The sequence below is a fragment of the Neovison vison genome, chromosome 8, assembly GCF_020171115.1.
Source record: "Neovison vison isolate M4711 chromosome 8, ASM_NN_V1, whole genome shotgun sequence".
NCBI classification, from domain to species: Eukaryota; Metazoa; Chordata; class Mammalia; order Carnivora; family Mustelidae; genus Neogale; species Neogale vison.
In genome coordinates this window covers 132,066,108-132,086,915 of record NC_058098.1, presented here as the reverse complement: position 1 = coordinate 132,086,915, position 20,808 = coordinate 132,066,108, and the positions used below count along the sequence as shown (strand labels likewise).

Sequence of the window (20,808 nt, the reverse complement as noted above, 5' to 3'; positions counted from 1 at the left end):
GCTCCCGCCCTTCCCTTTCAGGCTATTATCACTGTGTGAGATCTTGCCCCAGAAGAACAGAGAAGTCCTGAGGGCGAGCTCTGATGTCAGGGGAGAACAAGCGAGTCTTTGTCGGCCCTTCAAGGAGAGGAGGCCCGGCCCGGGGCTCCTGGCGCACACAGAGGGGCCTGTGCTCTCTCACTGCGGCCCAGCGGGCCCGCTCCAGTCCTGCCGGCGCGGTGGGGCCTCCACGGCACATCCGGAGCCCTCTGCTTCCCCCCACCCGACATGGAGCTGGACGAAGTGGAGGGAAGCCCTCCGGGTGCTCTCAGGCCCACCCATACCAACACCCACAAGCGCTCCTAAGCCATCCCTCTCTCCGGAGCTGTTCCCCACGTCCCGTTCCCAACGACTCCCTCATCCCTCCATCCTTCTCCTCCTCACCACCCGATGTCCTGCCTCCATCCCCTCCTGGCCACCACGCCCACTCGGAACCACCCCGGTGGCCTGAGCAGCCCTGGGGCTCCGGGCTCTCTCCTGCTGCATCCAGTCTCCTCATATGTTCTGATGGCCACACGGTGCCCCACGTCTGAGGCTGCGCTGCTCAACACTGTCGCTGACTTCGGCTCCGAAATGCCTTCCTTTAGGACCAGATCTGCACTCAGAAGACGCTTAATAAATAGCTCTTCAGTGCTGGAAACCACAGTGCATCCCCAAAACTTACTTTGAATACAATATTCAATGAAGGCTTCAGATCAAAATAAAACCAGCTAACATGTGCTTGCCATGTGCCGGGCACCACTCGGAACAGACACCTAGACTAGCTCCTCGAACCAGCACGGCAACCCCGAATGGCAGGTGCCGTCGACTTTCTCACTCTACAGACAAGGAAACTGCTGGGGGCCAGATGTGGTCACTGACCGAACTCAGCAGCTAGCGGGAGGGCCAAGAGGCTTCTGACCCAGACGGCGTGGCTCCAGTCTGAGCTCCGAAGCCTAAAGCGACTCCACGTTCTTGAGCCAAACCTCGTCTGCGGTCCTTGCCGAAGGCACAGTACCACGTCATTCCCCCAAACTCGGGACACGTGCCTTTGCAGATGGCATCACATTTCCAGGCTCCAGGAATCCCATGAGATGGCAACGGAAGACAGCATGTTGGGTTTCCCTGTTCCCCTTCTCCCTGGACACACCGCACGGTCTGGAGAAGAGCCAGGTGGGGTGCTGGGGGTGAGCTCTGTGGAGGAGACACGTCCCGAGCCTGCTTTCTGCGGTAACAAATCTCTCTTAGATCACTACTTCCCATTTGCAGCCTGGGCCTAACACCAGATTGCAGATCAGATGAAGTCCCCATCCTGGGCCGCCAGACCGGCAGTTTCCAAGTGCCAGAGAAAGGCAGGCTCACCCTCGGGGCTAAGCCAAGCACCCCAAGCTGATTCTCCTACCATCCAACAGAGGGGAGGAGCACGGGGCTGCAGGGAGCTGGAAAACTGTAAGAAGGAGCAGAACAGGGGTGGCGGCCGCGCCAGGGCTCAGGGCATCGGGGTGGGGGTGGGGCGGCAGGCCGAGCCCTTTTAGGCTGAGAACCACTTGCGCTGTTCGGAGGTCCCAGAGGATGGAGGCCTGTCAGGTGAGGGGTCCCGTTTCTCACCTTCCAGAGGTGCTTCCTGGTGGGGTGAGGCAGACTTGAACCCCACCCCCCCACCCCACACTGGGGTCCTGCAGGGCTGAGTGCAGACCCAGCACCATTCAAGGACTCCCTCTGGGGTCAAGTTCAGAAATGAAAAACTCTGAACCATCAAGCCCAACTGCCTCGTAGTGACGATGGAGGAGGGAAGGGGTGTCCAAGGTCAAATGGTCAATTAGGACCACAGCCTGGTCTAGAACCCGAGTTAACCCTGATGCCACAGCCGTCCTTTTTGTCCTTCCTTTTCTCTTTCTTCCCCTTCTTTTCAGATTTCACCTTCTGTCTGTGAAGGGCATCCAGAGGAAATGCTTACTTGCCCTGAAAAAGCCAGGGTTGTGGAGTGAAGAGGGCCGGAGAAAGCTCACGGTGAGGATTTCCTTAGAGGGAGAAGAGAAGAAATCCATATGCTCTGGCTTCCACTCAGCCTAACCCATCAGGAAGAACACACAGATGCCCCCAAAAGCAAGAGATGAGGAAGCCCCAGCTGATTCTCCTGGCTCTCCAGGAGGAGAAACGGAGATGGGGTGTGCGCCATGGGGCTGCCCATGTCTCCCGGAGACTCCAAACTGAGCAAACCGTCACTCCCTACGCTGCTTGCTGTTGAGATGTTTAAGCCTACTAGCAATGAAGGAGTGCCTGGCTGGCTTAGTCAGTATAGTATGCTACTCCTGATCTTAGGTCATGAGTTTGAGCCCTACACTGAGTGCAGACATTGCTTACAGAAAAAAAAAAAAACAAAAAAACACAACCACCCCGGGAGTAAGCCGACTGAAAATGGGACAAGGTTAGTTTCAGAGATGGCTCTGTAAGGAGGGAAGGGTCCCTAGTGCCCACAATGAGAACCTATTGTTTTATCAAGTAGTGAGCTCCCTGTCCCTGGAAGCAAGTAGACAGACACCTGCAGGGCAAGCTGTAGAGAGTTTGCTGACAGCACAGGGATCTGGAGTGGTCTCCGTGGTGAGAGGCCACTGCTCTGCCCAGTGCTGCCTTTCAGAGCTCCAGGTGGGAGCCATGTCCAAGGGTGATTCTCTGCTGCTCCTCTCTGTGCCGTCAGAAGGGCAGCACAGCATGCAAACAAGGGGACAACTGCCAGACAGCCTGACTCCTGGCCGCCTAGTCGTCGTGGGCCTTGGACAAGCTGCTCCGTGGTCGAGTCTCCGTGTCCTCTTCTGCCAGTGGACATCCTGGGGTGCGTGTGAACCCCCAGTGCAGGGAAGCACACAGACCGCAGCACACCCAGGGAGCGTGCAGGTCGCCAAGGCCACTTCTACCCCATCCACTCCTCTCCCAGCCGCACGTGTGGCTGGAGGGCTCCCGCGCTGGGCTGCTAGGCTAGCATAGGTTCTAAGCAGTACACACCTGAGTGTGTGTGTACATACATACCTGTATAGACAGAGAGTATACACATATATACGTGTGTCGGGATACACACACACACACACACGCATTTCATATATATACATATTGTTTCCCCCCTACGTGGAAGCTAGAGAGACCGACGCATTTCTAAACCTCTCTGGCAGTTTTCACGGGGAAGCAACAGACCTAGTTGTCTGGAAAGCTGAAGTTTGCTTCCAGAGAGCGCCGGTGGGAGCTACACCATCTACGCCATTGCATCAGTGTTCCTGGAAGACGGGGATGGATTCCTCCTCCTCCTCTTTCCACTTCTTTCCGTGGTTCCTCTCAGCCTAGCCCGCTCACTGACACCTCCACGGGGTCAGAGGAGAGAGAGCGACTCAAATTAGTCAATCTGATTATTTTTAGTCACTGTTGGGAACAAGGTGGGAGCCTGAGGAGGCAGCTACTAGTGGGTTCTCAAAAGCAGACTGGAGGCATTATCTTCGTGTTGTTCACTCTGGCGATTTCCTCTCCATCCCCGCCACGGACGTTCGAACGCTGGCCTGTATTTATACGGTGCCATTCCGCGCTGAGCGTGTCTCTTGCCCAGCTCCCAACTCCTACTCACACTTCAATGCCCAACTCACTGGGCTCCTCCTGGAAGCCTTCCCTGACTTCCCTGGGCAGAGAACATGCTCCCTTTCTGCACTTTAACAAAACCAAAAACAAAAAGAAAACAAAAACAAAAACAAAATTTATTTATTTATTTATCTGGGGTTGGGGGCACAGGGAGAGAGAGACTCTTAAGCAGACTCCCTGCTGAGCACAGAGCCTGACACAGGACTTGGTTCTATGACCCCGAGATCATGACCTGAGATGAAATCAAAGTCAGACAAGCTTAACCAATGGACCCTCCTCGGCGCTCTTCCCTCTCTGTACTTTGTTCGGGCGTGGGGTTCCTGCCCACGATCTGTGTCTGTGACTGCGGGATCCTCGGTCATTGTCACAAATGTGACCTCCTTGGAGAGGTGAGCACGCTTCATTTGTCTTGATGAAGTTTCCAGGCCTAGCACAGCGTCTGGCCCACGCTAGGGACCCCAGCATTCCCTGGCCAGAGATTGTGTCCTTTCCAAAGAGAACATTCTTTTTGTCCCCTTCAACTAGGAGAGGGTTAAGAGATGGTTATTACCTATATACTTTCCAGCTGGAGGAAAATGTATCAAGACCTAAATTCCACCATTCCCGCTAGAACAGCTCAGGCTTTTGCCAGCCACTCTCCAGTGAGAAACAAGGTTGGTGCTCTAACCATGCCCCCGCAACGTGTGCACTGAGGCTGCACGTGACCCGGCCAACACTTACCATTCACGAGCACGACAGAAAGGGCCGTGTATGCATCCGCCCAGACGACTACCTCATTCTCTCCATCCGTACGAACCTACTTAACATCCGAGGAAACTCTGATCTTACGATACTATAAGAAGTGCGTATAAAATAAACCTTTTAAAAACCAACCGATTTTGATAGATCAGAATAAATTTAGGGTCAATAAAATTAGACCCTTTTCCTCAAGACTCTTTACAGGTCTGAGCTGCCCTCCTGTGGACTCGAGGTGGATGTTCGAGGCCCCCGGCGACACTTCCATCCTCCCCTTCCGACTGGGACCCTCGGACCTGCCTCACCTCATGCTCCACAGCCACAATGACTGACAGGCGCAGCGTCTCCAACGGGCAGCCCTGGCCTATCCCTGTCCTTTGCCTGGAAACTCCCAGCCCCTTCCCTGTGATTGCGCACCCTACCTGCGGCTCGCCCGTCTGACTGCTCTTCACTCTGAGACTGAGTGGAGACGGTCCCCTCTGTGTGGGTCAGCAGCCTCTCCTCAGGCTCCCCCATACCCACTCTTATTACAACACAGACAGTGTCATCTGGTCCCTAGCAGGTCTCCCAGGAAAACCGTCAACCCCTTGAAGGCAGGGAGCGAATCTAGACATCATCTGTAGCCACTGTCTACACCGACACTCACGCAGAATAAGCACTCAGATCTTTGCTGAACGAGCTGATCCCCTCTCTACCCCGAAGGCAAGACTTGGTAACACACTATGTGAATGCATTCCAAGAAATCGGGTAGAAGTGACCTGTGGGAGGTTCCGATGGGAAATGCCCACTCTAGCAAACTGGTTCCACGGGGACCGATTTAGAACAGTGCCTCACTTTGGCCTAACTTGCCAGTGCAGCTTTTGCAATCAGCCTGACCGGGGGGCTGGATCATGGGCTCCTAGGGCAGGGCCGCATCTCATTCATTCGTTCCGGAGTCTGCGTACCGAATGCCCAATATGGGTTTTTGACTGGATGCCTTATAATCTACGGGACGAGAGCATCCGACCCTTCTTCGACTTCAGGATGCTTCAGGAATGGGGAGATGATCTGGGGAAGAGGAAGGAAAGGGAGAAGGATCTCTGGAAAGGCCAGCCAGACCATAAAGCCCAAGACCTTACAGGTGCATATGAGGCCCTACGCGATCTGATTGCTTTTCTCTACCTTCACCTCCTTCCCCTGTCCCCTCATGCCTCTTGCTCCAGTCCTACTGGCTGCTTGCCGTCCCTTAAAGCCCAAGCACATTCCCCCCTCAGGGCCTTTGTTCCTTTAATCCTCACTCCCTCACTCTGTTTGGGTCCTACTCCAATAATGCCTAAGCAAGGACGTCTTTCCTGGATCCTGTTCCCGCTTTCCCCACTTTCCATCTCTCTGGCTTGGCTTTATTTACTTACGTTTTCCTGATTTATTTTTTTCCATAACATTTAACACTGCCGGATATATTGTACATATGTTTACTTGTGGACCGTCGCACAATCCCACGAGAATGCAAGCCCCATGAGAACAGGAACTACAGTTTGTTCTGTGCTATAGCCCTAAGACCAAAAATGTCACCTGCCATGTTCTTCACGCTCCCAACACCCGTGTAATGGATGGCTGGGTGAATGAGTGCCTAAAACTTCTAGACACACAAGGCACAATGTTCTAATAGAACCCGATGGGGGACCAAAGCTATATTTAAGTAGTTCTAAATGAGATTGGGGAGGATAAGGAGCCAATTTTTTTTTTTTTTAAGGAAGAAATCATCTTCTTTGATTCTGATCACAAGGGTACAACATAGGGCATATGGTCCCCATCTTACTGGTGGGGAGACAGAACCCCACCAATTTAAGGTGATTTCAGCAAAATCACGGAACTAATAAATAGCACAACTGAGGTTTAAAATCAGGTCTGATTCCAAAAGCTCTTCTCTTTCCTCTGACTTATACTGTAGCCTGGTGGCCACCCTAGGAAAAGGAACCACAAGAGGAAGAAAGGAAAGGGAGCCCCAGATAATCCTATCCTCCTCAAAGAATGAGCAACAGGAACAAGTCTAGGATAAAATGATCCTGGGAACTGGGACTGGAAACCACCCGAGAAATCCAGTCTTACCTTCTCTGCTGAGCTCAGCTGTATGAAATGCTTCTGCTTTTAGTTTTCAAGGGAACTCAAGACATCTAGATGTGAGGAAGAGCATTAGGACAGAGGAGAGCAGAAGGGAAGGCCAGCACTGGATGGAGATGAACAGGTACAAGGCCACCTCAGGGTATTGGCATCTCCTTTGTGATTCCTGATCTTGCCAGGGTGGGTGCCGTAGGCCAGCTTAAGGAAATGTGCTAGAACACCAGCACCCGGGGCGCTGAGCCCCTCAGTAGATCTTTAGTCATCTGGGAGGCTCATGTCCAGTCCAAGTTCAATGAAGAAGTTCACGGAGGTGTGGCCCAGCTCTTGCGGATAAGAAGTATCCATAGTGAACGGGGAGGGGGTGACAGAGGAGGGAGGGAGGAAGAGCAAAGAACCCATGTGTTGGAGGTAAGGCCACCTGCCGCTGGAGCAGTGCGGTTGTCTTGGATGCTAACTGCACAAATGGAAAATGCCTCAAGAGATGTTACAGCGAGTGTGACGCAAGCCAGACCTCTTGCCCGAGACCCAAATCTTGTCCTGGGTTTGCTAATGAAGGCCATCTCCTGCTCACCTAAATCTATGACTGGAATAGACAGAATGGATCCTGGAGCATTCTTCCTCCCCAGTGAATTCTGCATGGGACAGTATCCTAGAACTACAGTTCCAGTCTGCTCTCTGCTGCCTACGGTTCTCAGCTATTCTAGTTCATGCCTCACATTCTCCAGACCAGGATAAAAACAGCTCCCACTCAGAATGCAGGTGTAGAACCCAGGTACCTTTAACCACTTCAAAACTATATCTTTGGGTTTTTTTTGTTTGTTTGTCTTGTTTTGTTTTTCCTCCTTTTATGTGTATGCGGTGTTAGGAGGCATGACTTTTTTTTTTTTTAATTTAAATTCAATCAGCCAACTTTCGGTATATTATTAGAGGAGGCACAACTTCTAATCAAAGATGACGAATCTGGTGAAATGACCTCCCCTCACGCTTGCCAGTGTTCTGGAAGCACACCTATCCCACATTCTCTCCACCAGCTGTGCTGCTTATCCCTGTGCTGTGTGCTGGAACCCAAGTCATTTTTTTCTTACCTAGAGCTCTCTCTTGTGATTCAGGTTCACCCGTCCAGGCTGATGGGACAAAGCAGCTGGCAAGTCTGGGCTCCCAAACCAGGGCTATGGCCCCCTAGAGTCCTGTCGTTTCTCTGTAGTCAAGTGAGTGTTAATCTGTTAAAGGGAATGCAAGTCATGTTACTTTGAGAGGCCATTTCCTGTTCTCTTCTAGAAAGAATACATGTGTTAAAGAGAGCAGAGAGAATATCAGAATTACAGATGACCAGGCCTGCAAGAAACTGATGCAATCGCCACTTGTGCAATGCTTCGTTTTGTAGTTTGGGAAACTGAGGCTTAGAAGCAAAGAACCTCATTCAAGGACTCGGCCACTTGGAGAATTCAAACTGGAATAGGCCTCTGAGTCGCTGGCCTTCGGAATTTTTTAAAAAGTAGCTCCGTGGTCAGGCTGACTTCTCAAACAAGTGGTCAGTGACCCTGGTTGGGAAGTCTTTTTTTTTTTTAAACAGATTTTCAAAAAGGGAGGTGGGACTTTTTCCAGATTGCTGTTTTTTTTTATAGTTTTGCCCCTGGGAGCTGTGTTTGGGATTGCTCTATTTCCCATCAGAAAAATATTATTGTGGAACATTGGGCCCCAGGAGCACGGTAGTGGGTGGGCTTTGCTTTTCAATGATTTGTGCCCAGCCAGTCGCTGTCTCTGTCTCTCTGTCTTTCTCTCTTTCTCCTTGTTTCAGGAAAACACAGTAACAGATATGGACCCTCCTCCCAGGGGTGTCATTTATTCTGTGATTTTTCTGGCTACTATATAGTTGAACAGTCACTCCTCTGTGCGGAAAACCAAAACCCAGGAGGGGATCTCACATTTATTAAGCAAATAAGATCTGCCAGGCCTACCATATGAATCTGACAGATACATTTTCCTGATCTGTCCTCAAAAGTCCCCATGAGATACCGGTAACTCCATTTTTCCAAAAGCCTAGGGAACTCAGTTTCAGAGAACCAGAATGATCTATAGAAGCATAAAGAGAGGAGAGTCAATTATCATATGGTTTCACTCATTTGTGGAGCATAACCAATAGCATGGAGGACAAGGGGCGTTAGAGAGGAGTAGGGAATTTGGGTAAATTGGAAGGGGAGGTGAACCATGAGAGACTATGCACTCTGAAAAACAGTCTGAGGGGTTTGAAGTGGCGGGGGGGTGGGAGGTTGGGGTACCAGGTGGTGGGTATTATAGAGGGCACGGCTTGCATGGAGCACTGGGTGTGGTGAAAAAATAATGAATACTGTTTTTCTGAAAATAAATAAATTGGGAAAAAAAAAAAAAAAAAAGAGAGGAGAGTGCAGAAATGAACTCCTATCTAACTCCCACATCACTGTTTTGTCCATCTGAACTAGACTTCAGTTACTTGGCCAAAACACTAGCAGTTGTCTTATTTTTCCAGTGTCTTAGCTTGAATGCTGGAGAAAGTTCTTTGGAAACTATGACTTGTTGCAAGGACATGAAGGATTACTCTTGTTAGGGTCTCTCTCATACAGGGGGCTCTAAAGGCCAGGCTTCCTGCTGTGCTTCCAGCAGAGGCTCCAGTGTCCCAGAGAAGCTGGGCCCGTCCCTGGCTCCCAGCAGTGAGAGAGGGCCCATCAGGAAATCATGATTATCTACGCTCTGCGCTTTGTTCCTGTTCTCAGACAACAAGGGACAGGGCTGGAGAGCCAGGCTAGGGGGTGGAGAAAGAGGAAGAAAAAACAGGAAGTGAAGTGGGGGAGAGGAAGGAAGGAAATGATATGGAAAACACAGGGACTCTGAAAAGTCCTTGGCCTGATGAGAAAGTGAATCCTCAGCCTGCCTTTGTGAGGCCGGCCCTGCCCTTCGGGAACCCCGGTCACAGAGGTAAAGGGGGAGAGACGTTTGTCTCCTCTGGATTTGGGGTTGTGTTTGTAAAGTCCCAGCACAGAGCACAGCCTGAGGAAAAGGGAGCCCTGGCCCTGACATGAGGCTGTTTCCTGTGCACGTGGGTGTAGACAGCGAAGAAGGTGAATTTCTGAACTAGGATCCAGGGGTAAGATGGCATCTCTCACCTTTTGCCGGGTGTACCACAGAAGGACCTGAAAACAAGAGAGAAGAAGTTGAAGTCATCAGGTATCAGGGTCACTGTCCCGCCCTCACTGCTTTCTCTCCCAAACACTCTCAAGATTATAATCCATTTTCTGTGTATATGATAGGAACTTGATTCTCCCCCTGAGGTCCAGCCAGAATCCCATTTTCTTCCACCACAAAACTAAGAGGGCCAGGCCGGTAAAATGTTAGGTCATTGCCAGACTGTGACTCTCTGGTACTTCCAGAATATTCCTCTATCCATGGTGTCCTCTCAAAAGTCCCCCAAATCCCACTATACATCACGAAGGACACGGTCACCTGGTTGAGCTAACAACCACACGAATAGATAACCCTAATCGTAACCTGATCCTTCCACAGGGCTAATACTGTCAACACTCCCCAGCCTCCTGATGGGGACCAGGAACGAGGAGCCCTCTGACAGGCAAGCCTAGTCCCACCCATGCTAGCAGTTCCCAAACTCATTGTGCATCTGGAGAAGCTAACAGAAAGTACAATTCCATCCTGGAGTGGCGGTCAAAGCTTCTGGAGAGTTTCGATGTCACCATCCTGGCTCTGGTCCACGGACCAGCATTGGGGTCACTTATGATCTTATCCAGCCCCCAGCACAGCCCACCTCCTTCCATCCGACTGATGTGGTCACAGAGGCCCTCTCAGGGAAGGGCTCGCTCGGAGGATCTGCCCTCAACTCGGTGAGTTACTCCCCCGCCATCGAAACAGAGAGCAACACGAAGGAAGCCCATCTCTGAGACGAGTCCAAGCTTTTGAAGTGACGGCTCGATGGCTTCCTGTTTGAGTCACCCTTAGGCCAGATGTCCCTCAGAGAGCGCAGAGGTCAGCAGGGAAGGACACTTAACAACGCCCGTCTCGGGTCCCCACAAGCAGCACAACCTCACACAACCCCAGTGCTGAGTGACTTCTGTCCCCGGCCACGTGGACTGTCGCCGGGGTTGCGGCCACGTCCCTGCTCCATCTGAGACCATCAGGGACCCTCGCTTCTGTACCACCCTCATTCTGGGTCATTTTTTAGAAGGGTCATTGCCCCCATTTTGAAACTGGGGACACTGAAATCCAGAGACATGAAAGGACTAATCCAGGGTCACACCACAGAACCCAGACGATGATAGGCATCTCCTGACCTCCTGTCTACGACGTGTGGCCCTCCACGTTATGTGTCCCTGCCCTGTTCAGTGGAGGTGCTGAGAGCTCAGAACGGCTGTGTCTCTTCCACTTTTGAAAGGCTCCAGAAGTGAAAGGGCAGGGCAGCGGCACAGCAAAGAGAAGGCAGAGCCTGGGAGAAGGCCCAGCATGGGTGGCTTGTTCCTGAGAGTCCCCCTGAACCAGCAGCAGAGCCTAGACTCGGGCCAGGACACCTCCCTGCAGCCTCAGCCCCACAGCACCAAGAACACCCGGGCACATGAAAAAACAGGAGTGGGCAGGATTTTATGATACAAATAGCCCCCATTCAGCAGGTACCCCCTGGGCATCAGGCATTGTTAGGCTTAGTGACCCCTGATACCTCCCAACAACCACATGAGAGACGTATCCGTCTTGCCCCTTTTCACAGATAAGGACACTGACGTGGTCCTCCAAGGGACTCAGCTTTTGGGTGGTAGGTAGAGCCAAGATTTCAACTCAGGCAGTCCAGGTGGACTTCCTGCTCTCAACCACTAGGGAATCCTCCCTTTCCGAGCAGTCACATTCAAAGAAAAAGAAGAAAGAAAGAAAGGGCGAGGCATACAGAAAAAGAAATTAATGGAAAGAGCCAGGGAATAAAGCAAGGACCCTGGGAACAGAGGACACCTTCATTCAAGAGGCACAGGAAGGCTCCCCAGGCGGAGAACACTGAGAGGTGCCCCACAGGCCCACCCGGGAATCTGGACCCTGCCGCTTCTTGGGTGGCCCCCCTCCCCCCACAGTAAGTGATGTTCCGGCCTTGGTGTTTATACAGCGTTGTTCACGGGAAGAGGAAGTAGGCTGGGCGGAGGAGCGCCGGCAAGGGGAGCGTCCTTGGGGTGGGTGGAAGGGGCAATGATGTCTTGGGAACCCATCTTCCATGTCAAAGAGGGATGGCCCCACCGGGCAGGAGCCCGAGGGAGACTCTGTCCAAAGTCCTCACCTGGGACAGCATGCACATTCCCAGGGACACTAGGTTCTGGGGATGCTACTTCATTTTAGTCTCATGAAGACCCCGGGAGCAGGCCGGGACAAGGATCACCCATCACCATGTCACAGATGGAGGGACTAAAGCCACAATAATAACGGTCATGAAATAATAATAATAACAAGAATAACAATAGTGGCAATGCCATACGTTGGTAGCTTATCATGTATCAAGAAATAAGCACTTGCTTGACATGGGTCATCACACAATGACACCAACCGACGAGTCTCTACGATTATCCCCAGTGGATAGTTGAGATAAGCTAAGTAATTTCCTCAAGGTCAAAAAGCCAGCAAGTTATGAGAAAGGATCTAAACCACTCTCTATTTGACATTTTGGCCCATGATTTCACCTCGTAGGCACGTGTGTTACGAGACAGGGACCTGCCTCAGTCGCAGGGTGCAGCCGTGCTTGCACACAGCCAGCCTTGGGGCCACTGGAGCACACAGATAGATACAGGCTTTTCTTCAAATACATCATCCACACCGCATCTCTGCTGAGTTCTTCAAATACATCATCCACACCGCATCTCTGCTGAGTGCACATATAAGATGACACGCAATTAGGGTGACCACGTGATTTATCAGCCAAACCCAGATCCTTCTCAGAGTGAAAAGGGGGTATTAATGATGCCTCTGGGACAACAGACAGAGAGCAGGAGTGGCCTGGGCCCACAAGACATCTGGTCAACCCCCACATAATCCACAGGGCCTTGTTTGTGGGGCTGCTTGTTTGTATGCCTAGTTGTGCTGGACTCTCCTGGGTGCCCCCCCCCTGCTTTCCAACCCATATAAATGCCCTTTTGCAGCCACTCACTCTCCTGTGCTCAGCAGAATGCCTTCTAAATCTGCTGGACTCAAAGGCCCTACATATAAAACAGGCTGATGTAATTTGATTATAAAGGAGCCACGCTATGATTCAAGAAGCAAGGCGTGACGAGTTTCGGCAATATATTTTAAAAGGACCATTGGGTTCCTTGGGCCCTCACACCCAGAACCTGAATGTGCAGCTGTTCTGATAACCAGTCCGTCCCCCAGATGGGAGGGCTCAGTGGCTCTCCTTTCTGGGGCAGCCTAGGGCAGTGTGGGAGCAGCCACCCAGCCTCACTGGAGAAACTGAGGCCCACTGCCAGGTGGACCCACTTCCTCAGGGATAGCATTGCTAGGACAAGACAGCCTTCCTCCAAGACCAGCAGGCGCTGACCCTGACCTGGGGGGTGCTGAGCTGGAGCCTTTGGCCAGGAATCTGGCCGGGAGAGGAATCCCTACTTAAGAATCAGGCCGTAGCGGGGTGCATTCATTTAATCAAGGAACATCACAGCACTTGTAGTCCAGTGATTTCTGAGGACTCTAGAGAAACTCTTGGGGCTGAGGAAGGTTACTCATGCCTGAAGGGGCTGCTCTCAGAGACACTGGCCGCAGGCCTCATCCTGTAGTAACAGGCAGCAACGCCTGCTCTCTGCTTCCTGAAGCAGTTTCTGCAAGTGATGATATTTGAGGAATAAGTGAGACCCTTCTTCCTAAATTAGGCCATATTCACAGGTTGTGGGGGTTAGGGCATGGACTTTTGGGGGAGGCGACCACCAATAAAACCACTACTGACATTGGCACTATCATTACCACTATTGATATGACTGTTAATGCCATTCACAGGATCCCTGAGTTCTAGAGAAGGGGAAGGACTTGTCTATTGCCACCCAGTAGGTAGGCGGAGAAGCCAGGACTGGACACAGCTCTCGGGACTGGTTCCGGTTTCTTGCATCTTGGCATGTAGCCTCTTGTGCTGGGGACACAACCTGGGAGCAGGCCAGAGTCCAGATGGTGATAGCCCAGAGTGTCTGGGCTCAGACAACTCTAGACTGTCAGAGGTCAGTGAGTGGATGATGGCGAGGGGATCAAAACATGGCACTCATTTGCACTGTGCACTGACTGTGCACCAGGCCGTGTGCTCCCCATCCTGTGGTCCTCCTGGAAATGGCTGTGCTCATTCACATAAGGACTTAGAGAGTAACTCCAAGAGGCAGAGTGAGTAGCCAAGGTTGACAGTAAGCTGGGGTGGGGGAGTGGGTAACACCTCTGAGCCCAAGTTCAATCCCTAACTCCCTAATACCGCATACTATAGCTCACAGCTGGTGTATCTGGCATAGGGTGGGAGAGCCATCGGCAGTGGCAGGCAATGGCAGAACCAGGACATGAGCCTGGGTCTCGAGCAGAGCTCAGGAGCACTGAGCTCACATCTGTTCCATTTCCCAGGGTCGTGGCTTAACATCTGTCTGTCTTCTCTGTCACACCTCAATAGCGCTAAGGTAAGTGCCCCCATGGGGAGGGCAGGAGGACAGGAGGACACCAGCGTCATTGACTGGACCTGTCAGGAAACTTGGCCCAGTTATTTAAGAAGTTGACATCTCATTCTCTGCACACCAGCAGCACAGTGGCTCCCTCCTCTTTGCGAAGAACATGTTTTACAGTATTGATCATGTCAACCGGAGGTTCTCCTCTGGGGTGGGCAAGGGGAGACACTTCTGAAAAGGAGTGGGGCCAGCATCCTCTCCCTGATGACCCTGAGCATCAGTATAATTAAATCGCAGACAACAGGGGAATTTCCAGCTTCCCTCCTCCCTCCCTGGGCAGCAACCATAGGATTGCTGCCTTTCTGTAGGGAAAGGGCCACAACCTCATGGGTTTGAGGTATCAACATCTGACAGCCGCCTTGTCTGCACAGGCAGGCAGCAATAAGACCGAGACAGACAGTCCAGCCTGCAGAGGCTGTGCCCAACCATCCCCAGTGACACAAGCCGAGAGGACACCTTGATGTAGCAGGACTGTTTTATAGGCAGTCAGGGAAACCTAAGTCTATTCCCAGTGTGGCCTTGGTTGGGCTGTGCGACCTTTACTTAGTCACTGTTTCTCTCTGATCTGCAGATGGAAAGTCTATTAAATGCAGATCTTTCAGCAATATATACCAGCAGCTTCTCTGGGCCACTTTGAAGATCAAATGAGCTGTGTCTTCTAAAGCATCAAAGCTACTTATGCCCGTGTTTTCTCTTTGCCACTGGACAGGGAGCTGGTTAAGAGGAAAGGCATGTCTTACTTATCTTCAAGGGGGAGTTATAGCTCTTGTAACTAGCCCAGGGTCCCGCAAAAATGACAAGGATCGATTGTAAAATTTGCCTTCCTTGAAGGCTCAGCGTGGCTGGGGATGAGGGAAAGAGGTAGCAGAGACAGCAGGAAAAGAGACGGGTGTCAGGCTATGAAGGGCTTTACCCGCACTGGTGCTTCCTGGGATGCTGCCCGTGAGTTAGCACATCTAACACTTTTCCAAGTGTTAGTGGGGGGATGAAGCTGTGGCAAGTGCCTGGGGTCTTGAGCCCATCAGCTGTGAACTGTAACTTCTTCGCACCTTGGCCTCTGTCTGTCCATTTCATGTGAACTTTAGAAAATACAACTGCTCCTCACTATGTGGGCAAAGTGGGCCTAGATGATGAGAGTAAAGGATTGCTCTGAAGTTCAAGGCCAGGGCTGCCCAGGAGTAAGAAGCTAAGAAATGGTGCCATGGCCAGATTGCACTGAGCGTAATCTGAAAGCCAGTCCAGCTGGAGTCATTTGCCGCCCAAGTCCCTGCGGCGGGGATGGGTTCCCGCATACTGTGCCAACATCGCAGGCACTCAGGCTCCTAAAGCCGCACGTGTGTCCTACGTCTGATGCCATCTGAGCGCCGCAAACCACCTATGAACTCCCCACCAGCTCCTGGCCTGTAGCAACAGAGGGCACTTTCTAGGTGGCTTCGGTTGGGTGTTTGATAGAGATAGCGCCTCTGCCGTGAAACCAGAGGGAGGCAGAACACTGTGGGTTGAGAAGATCCTGAACCGGGCTCCCATCTCTGCTTTGATCCCACATCTCTAGGACAGCGGGCAGGTCACTCCCTGCCACCTGCATAATGAAGAAGGCCTTGGAATAAGAGCCTAACCTAGGACACATACGGCCATTTGAGAAAGTGATTTCCTTCCAAGGCAGGTCTCTGCTAAACTACCAGGCAAATGGTTCCCCTCCTGCCCAATGGCTGGATCTGAATCCAAATCCACCAGGGACACTCTGAGGGCCAGAGGGTGTCTGGAATCTGTCCTCCTGTTACTGATTCCGATGGCTCCAGCCGGGGTGAGTCATTTTCCCTTCCCGGTTTACTCACGTGAGCTCAGAGGTTGTGCTCCCTAGCTCGTGCTGTTTCCCAGCAAACTCTTGTTTCCTGACCCTCCACGGGAAGACCCCATCTCTGTTACCACAGACGCCGTGAGGCTGGCTGTCCTTCGCCTCGTGGACAGGGACAGACACGCTGTCACGAATCTGGCATGCGGGACAACGGGGCCTTTCCATCCTTCTTAGTAAGGGCAAAGGGTCACAGTCAACCCAGGGAGGAGTGATTGAGAAGCGACCTGTGTCAGCTGGGAGACGGCTTATCACGGGGGACCACGGTCACCCTGGCCTAGGCAGACAAACCCTGGGGACTGCGCTCACGCACGGGCACAGCTGGTCCCTTCCTGGGCCCCCCACTGCGCGGAGACTCGGGAGTCATGCATCAACATTCAGCACCGCCTTCGCCCTCAAGCCTCAGAGAGACGGTGCCCTCCTCAACAGCACAGGGCTGCAGGGGGTGCGTGTGGGCACCCCCGGTCAGGGTCCCAGACCCCCATACCTTGCCAAAGGCAAAAAAGCAAGTGGGAGCTGCAGACAGGAAAACGCCTCTGATCCGAGCCCCGTGGAAGGATGACCAGAGAATATGCTTTCCTGTGAGGCCCATGGCCTTCTAACAAGAATCCACTTTCCAAAGCCTTGCATTCAGGTCTCTCCATCACTGGGTCCTTTACATCGCCATCCTTTACACAAAGTCTCAGTTTAAGCCCAATGGGCTTTACTGCAGTTTTGTGTTTTCTTGCCTGTTCTGCAGCCTTAGGCTTATACCTCCATACAGCTCCATCCTTCCAAGTCAGCAGCCGCCTCACCTCCTCCAGGAAGTCCTCTCTGATACTCTGCTGACCTCTCCCTTCTCTGAACTCCCATAGCATTTTCTGTCTGTGCCACTCTGCATTAGTGTCTGTGGGGGGCTCCCTCACTTTTTTGTCTGGACTGTTGTACCCCTCCCTAACTAGTTTCATCCTGCCTGGACTCTGGCCCTGTGCTCTGTGGAAAGAAACTTCTAAAGCACACTTCTGACGATGTGTCTTCTCTTTCAGCTCTTCTCACCGCCTTCAGGAGAAACTCCAAATGCCACATCATGCTCCCGCCCTTCCCGCAGGGCCGCCCACATTCTAGTCACACTGAACTGCTTCCCAAGGTTATGGAATGAGGTGGGACCAAAATTGGGATGAGAATCTAGGTCTTTCAATATCCTAGGTGAAGGTTCTTCCCACAGTCCCAGCTCCCCAAGATCTCAGGCTGGACCAGAGAGAAGGGGCGTATGGCACTAAACCATGACCAAGTGGAAAAAGCCAAGACCAGCTGAGTTCTTAGGCCTGATGAACTGATACTGTAATGAAAACCAGGCAATCCTTCAAGCAATGGAGTAGGTGAGCACACACCCGAGGCTCCCGACATAAGCTAGTTCTCCCTTTACAGGTGTGGAGATTGGGTCTTACAGAAGTTCAAGTTCATATCCAGACTAAAACTCTAGCCTACTCCCTATTCCCATCTCCCCAGAAGGGTATGTGCAATAGCCCTGTGGCCATCACTACCCCATATTTCCAGGCACCTCACACTCAATATGATGGATGCTGACCAACAGCCCTTACGTAGCTCCTGCTCAGGAGTTGATTCAATCCAGGTGATCCTAAGACCGGAGCTTTCCTGCTTCTGCAGATCCTCAGGTGGGAAGATTATGAAACCAAATGTTAACAGTGGAGGGAGAAAATTCCACTCTAACTGTTCTGTGCTTATCCAAAGGGGCAATCAAAGCCTTCACCAGGCTAATACTTCCCCATGGCACCTTCCAGTGTAAGTGTATCTGTGGACGGGGAAGAGGGAAGGGGTAGAAGCAGTCCAGGAGAGAGCAAAGCTATCTGAGCAGAAGCACACCTGAGCCCAGTGGCATCCTGGAACCAGCTGGCACCGGCCACCCAGAGCCAATTATACACGTCTTCTTCCAACTTCCGGTTCAGGGATGTCTTTTTGAGAAGAAACCGGCCATGGTGGAGGTACTTACACCATGACATTGGCAACCACTCCCAATCAGGTTGGCTTTGCTTTTGTTTTTCCCAGAGCATCAGTGACTAAACATTCACCACCACACCACTGAGTGGATCCACAAGAAGGACACTGGGTTGGGAAGACAGCAACTTAAATTATAACCTTAGCTCTTTCCCTGACTCACTGTTTGATAGGCAAGTCTTCCCTTCCTGGCCCTCAATTACTTTAGCTATAAAAGGGGAGCAAAAAAATCCTTCCACCTAACTACATAAACTAGGACAATAGACAGAAGGGCGTTTCGGTAAATGTAAAGTCTGAGGACGTATTTGGCAATGTCTGTGGACATTTTTGGCTGTCCCAGCTGGAGCGTGTGTGTGGTGTTCCTGGCACCCAGGGTAGAAGCCAGGGACGCTGCTGAACATCCTGCAAAGCCCTGGGAGTCTCCCACAATAAAGACTGATTTTGGCCCAAATGTCAGTAGCGCCTAAGTTGAAAAACCTTGATGGAAGATTTTCACACACTCTAACTGTCCTGTACTTACCTGAAGAGGTGATCGAAGTCCTCACTAGGCTAATGCTTCCCTGTGGGACCACACGGTGGCCCATTCAAGGTCCCTCAACACATCGGCGTGTGGGAGAAACATTGAGGGGACTTGGATCAGTTTACAGGAATCCTACCCAGATAGCAGGTGGGTGCAGAACACTGCGACGCAGGCGACAGAGAGAAAGGACCAGGACAAGATACGGCGCTGGGCACACAGTACATGCCCAATAATAGATTGTGGGAAAAGCGAAGGGGTCTGAAATCCTGATGGGCTCCTTCCTGAAAGCCCGCACGCCAGTGCACATGCGCATCCCCTCCCCCCAAGGTCACACCAGGTGGAAGGATGTAACCAACACAATTTCACCTCCTCTGTGAGGGACCTGGTGTCCAGTTCCAGCCCTGGAGACTCGGGTTAGACAAATAATCACCAGTCTGGCAATCGCAGCAGCCGTGGTCAGAAGAGCAATTTTATTAAAGTTACTTTCTAATCTGAGTTGAAACATCTTGAAAGGTGAGGTTTTCAACCCTCCCCTGGGGAGGCAATTGTTAAAAACACACAGCAGGCAGCCTTGCTTTCCACACATTCAGAAACCACTTTTTTTTTTCTCTCTTTTTTTTTTTAAGACAGTCCTTTTATCCCTTGGACCACATGGGATTGCAAATGCACTTAGCACAAGCCACCCGAAGCGGAAACAGCGCTGGGTAAGATCCACTCCTGTCGCTGCGGCCACCGTGGGGAGCCACAGCCGAAGCAGCCCTGGCGGGCACAGCCCAGAAACTCCGAGGGAAAAAAAGCCTGGGCGGGCCACACATCAGTGGTCCTTGAGCCTCTGGGGCCTCGAGCCCCTGCAGCCTCGGGGCCAGGCTGAGCCACAAGCTCTTCCTGGAAGACCCCCACACATCTCCCAGTTCCTTGCCTCTGTGCTGGGAGAAGCGGCCGATTTCTCAAGGAGGAGATGACAGGAGAGAGGACCTCCCTGCGTGTCTCCCTGAAGATCTGAATCTGACCATAAACCATCTGACTCACAAAGCCCTTTAATTAAAAGCCCAAGGGTTCAGAGCTAATTCTAGATGTGACAGGACCCAGTGGCTTCTCAGGCACCAGAGCTGCGAGCAGAGTAATGAGGGTAATTTGGCCCTTCCTGGTCTGTGAATGACAACTCACTCAGCTATAAATTAGACTCCAAGGATGCCAGAGCTGGAAGCCACCTGGGTGACTGTCTGCTCTCCTCCTGCACCGTGTGGATGAGGAGCTGGAGGCCCGGGGAGGGGGGGCGGGCTGCCCCAGGCCCGCTGCTGAGTTTCTTACTGACTCTCTGGCTGATGCAGTATTTTTGAGTGCCCAGAGGAGGCTCTTGTTCAGGTCCTTCTACCAAACTCCAAGGCTACTTGGAGCTCAGGAATAAGCTGGTTACAATCCAGGCAGAATTCACAGATGGGAGTAGAACAGCTTCAGCGAAAGAAATTTCAAAACCACTTACTGAGAACCAGCTCGGTCCTTGGCTGCACGTGGCCTTTTCAACCGCTCATCTCTCACTCATTTCTCACGTCCACACCCTGGCAACATGGGTCTCCTTAAGCCCGGCATGGAGATAAGGCAACCCAGGCTAAGAGAAATAAGGAAACGTGTGGAAGTCCAAACAGCTGGAGTTTTTTCTTTGTTATTCTGATGCTCCTGCCTTGAACAGATTCTTTTCTTTTTTTAATTTAAAGTTGTAATTTCTAAAGCAATGCCATGATGGCTTTCTTCATCAGTGACAGTAAAATCCTTTTACTATATTTTTAATAATCTGATTTCTTACATTGGAAGCTGTACTGTTTTTCATACTACTAACACTCAATAGTTTTGAATCTCCTTTAAGTACCAAGTACTTTACAACATAATCTCTTGTCGTTAACAAACAGCTTCATACAACGCCTCTCCATCATTTCACTGAGACAGATACAAAGGCTCCGAGCATTAAGGTCAATTTCCTGAGATCACACAGATCACCCATTCGTGGCAGAAGTGGGATTCTCACTCAGGTCTGTCTGCCTGCATACTGTGTTCCTTCTATCCTAATGACCTGCTTCTCCCCCGGTGACTTTGTTGACTCAGTGATAAATCAGACACCACGGATCTGGAGATGAACTTTCTCAAATGTTTCAGCTGGGCACAGTACCAAAGGCCTGGGTCGGGGTGGTGATAAATGGGGCAGCAGTGGTGACCTCATCTTGGGGCCTGAAAGCAGCCACACACCTGATGGTACACAGGATAGTCACCAAACCCGGCCT

The 20,808-nt window shown here is 51.6% G+C and overlaps 1 protein-coding gene across 3 annotated transcripts in view; it reads right to left on the bottom strand.

The window, feature by feature from the left end:
- Window positions 1-20,808, bottom strand: part of CYRIA (CYFIP related Rac1 interactor A) — a 105,132-nt gene that overhangs the window by 52,088 nt on the left and 32,236 nt on the right. For all 3 annotated transcript variants that reach the window (XM_044262047.1, XM_044262049.1, XM_044262048.1), the window contains exons 2-3: window positions 9,615-9,641; window positions 7,560-7,694 (exon numbers count right to left, since the gene is read on the bottom strand). The gene's annotated coding sequence lies outside the window, so the exon portion shown is untranslated. The remainder of the gene's footprint in view (window positions 1-7,559; window positions 7,695-9,614; window positions 9,642-20,808) is intronic.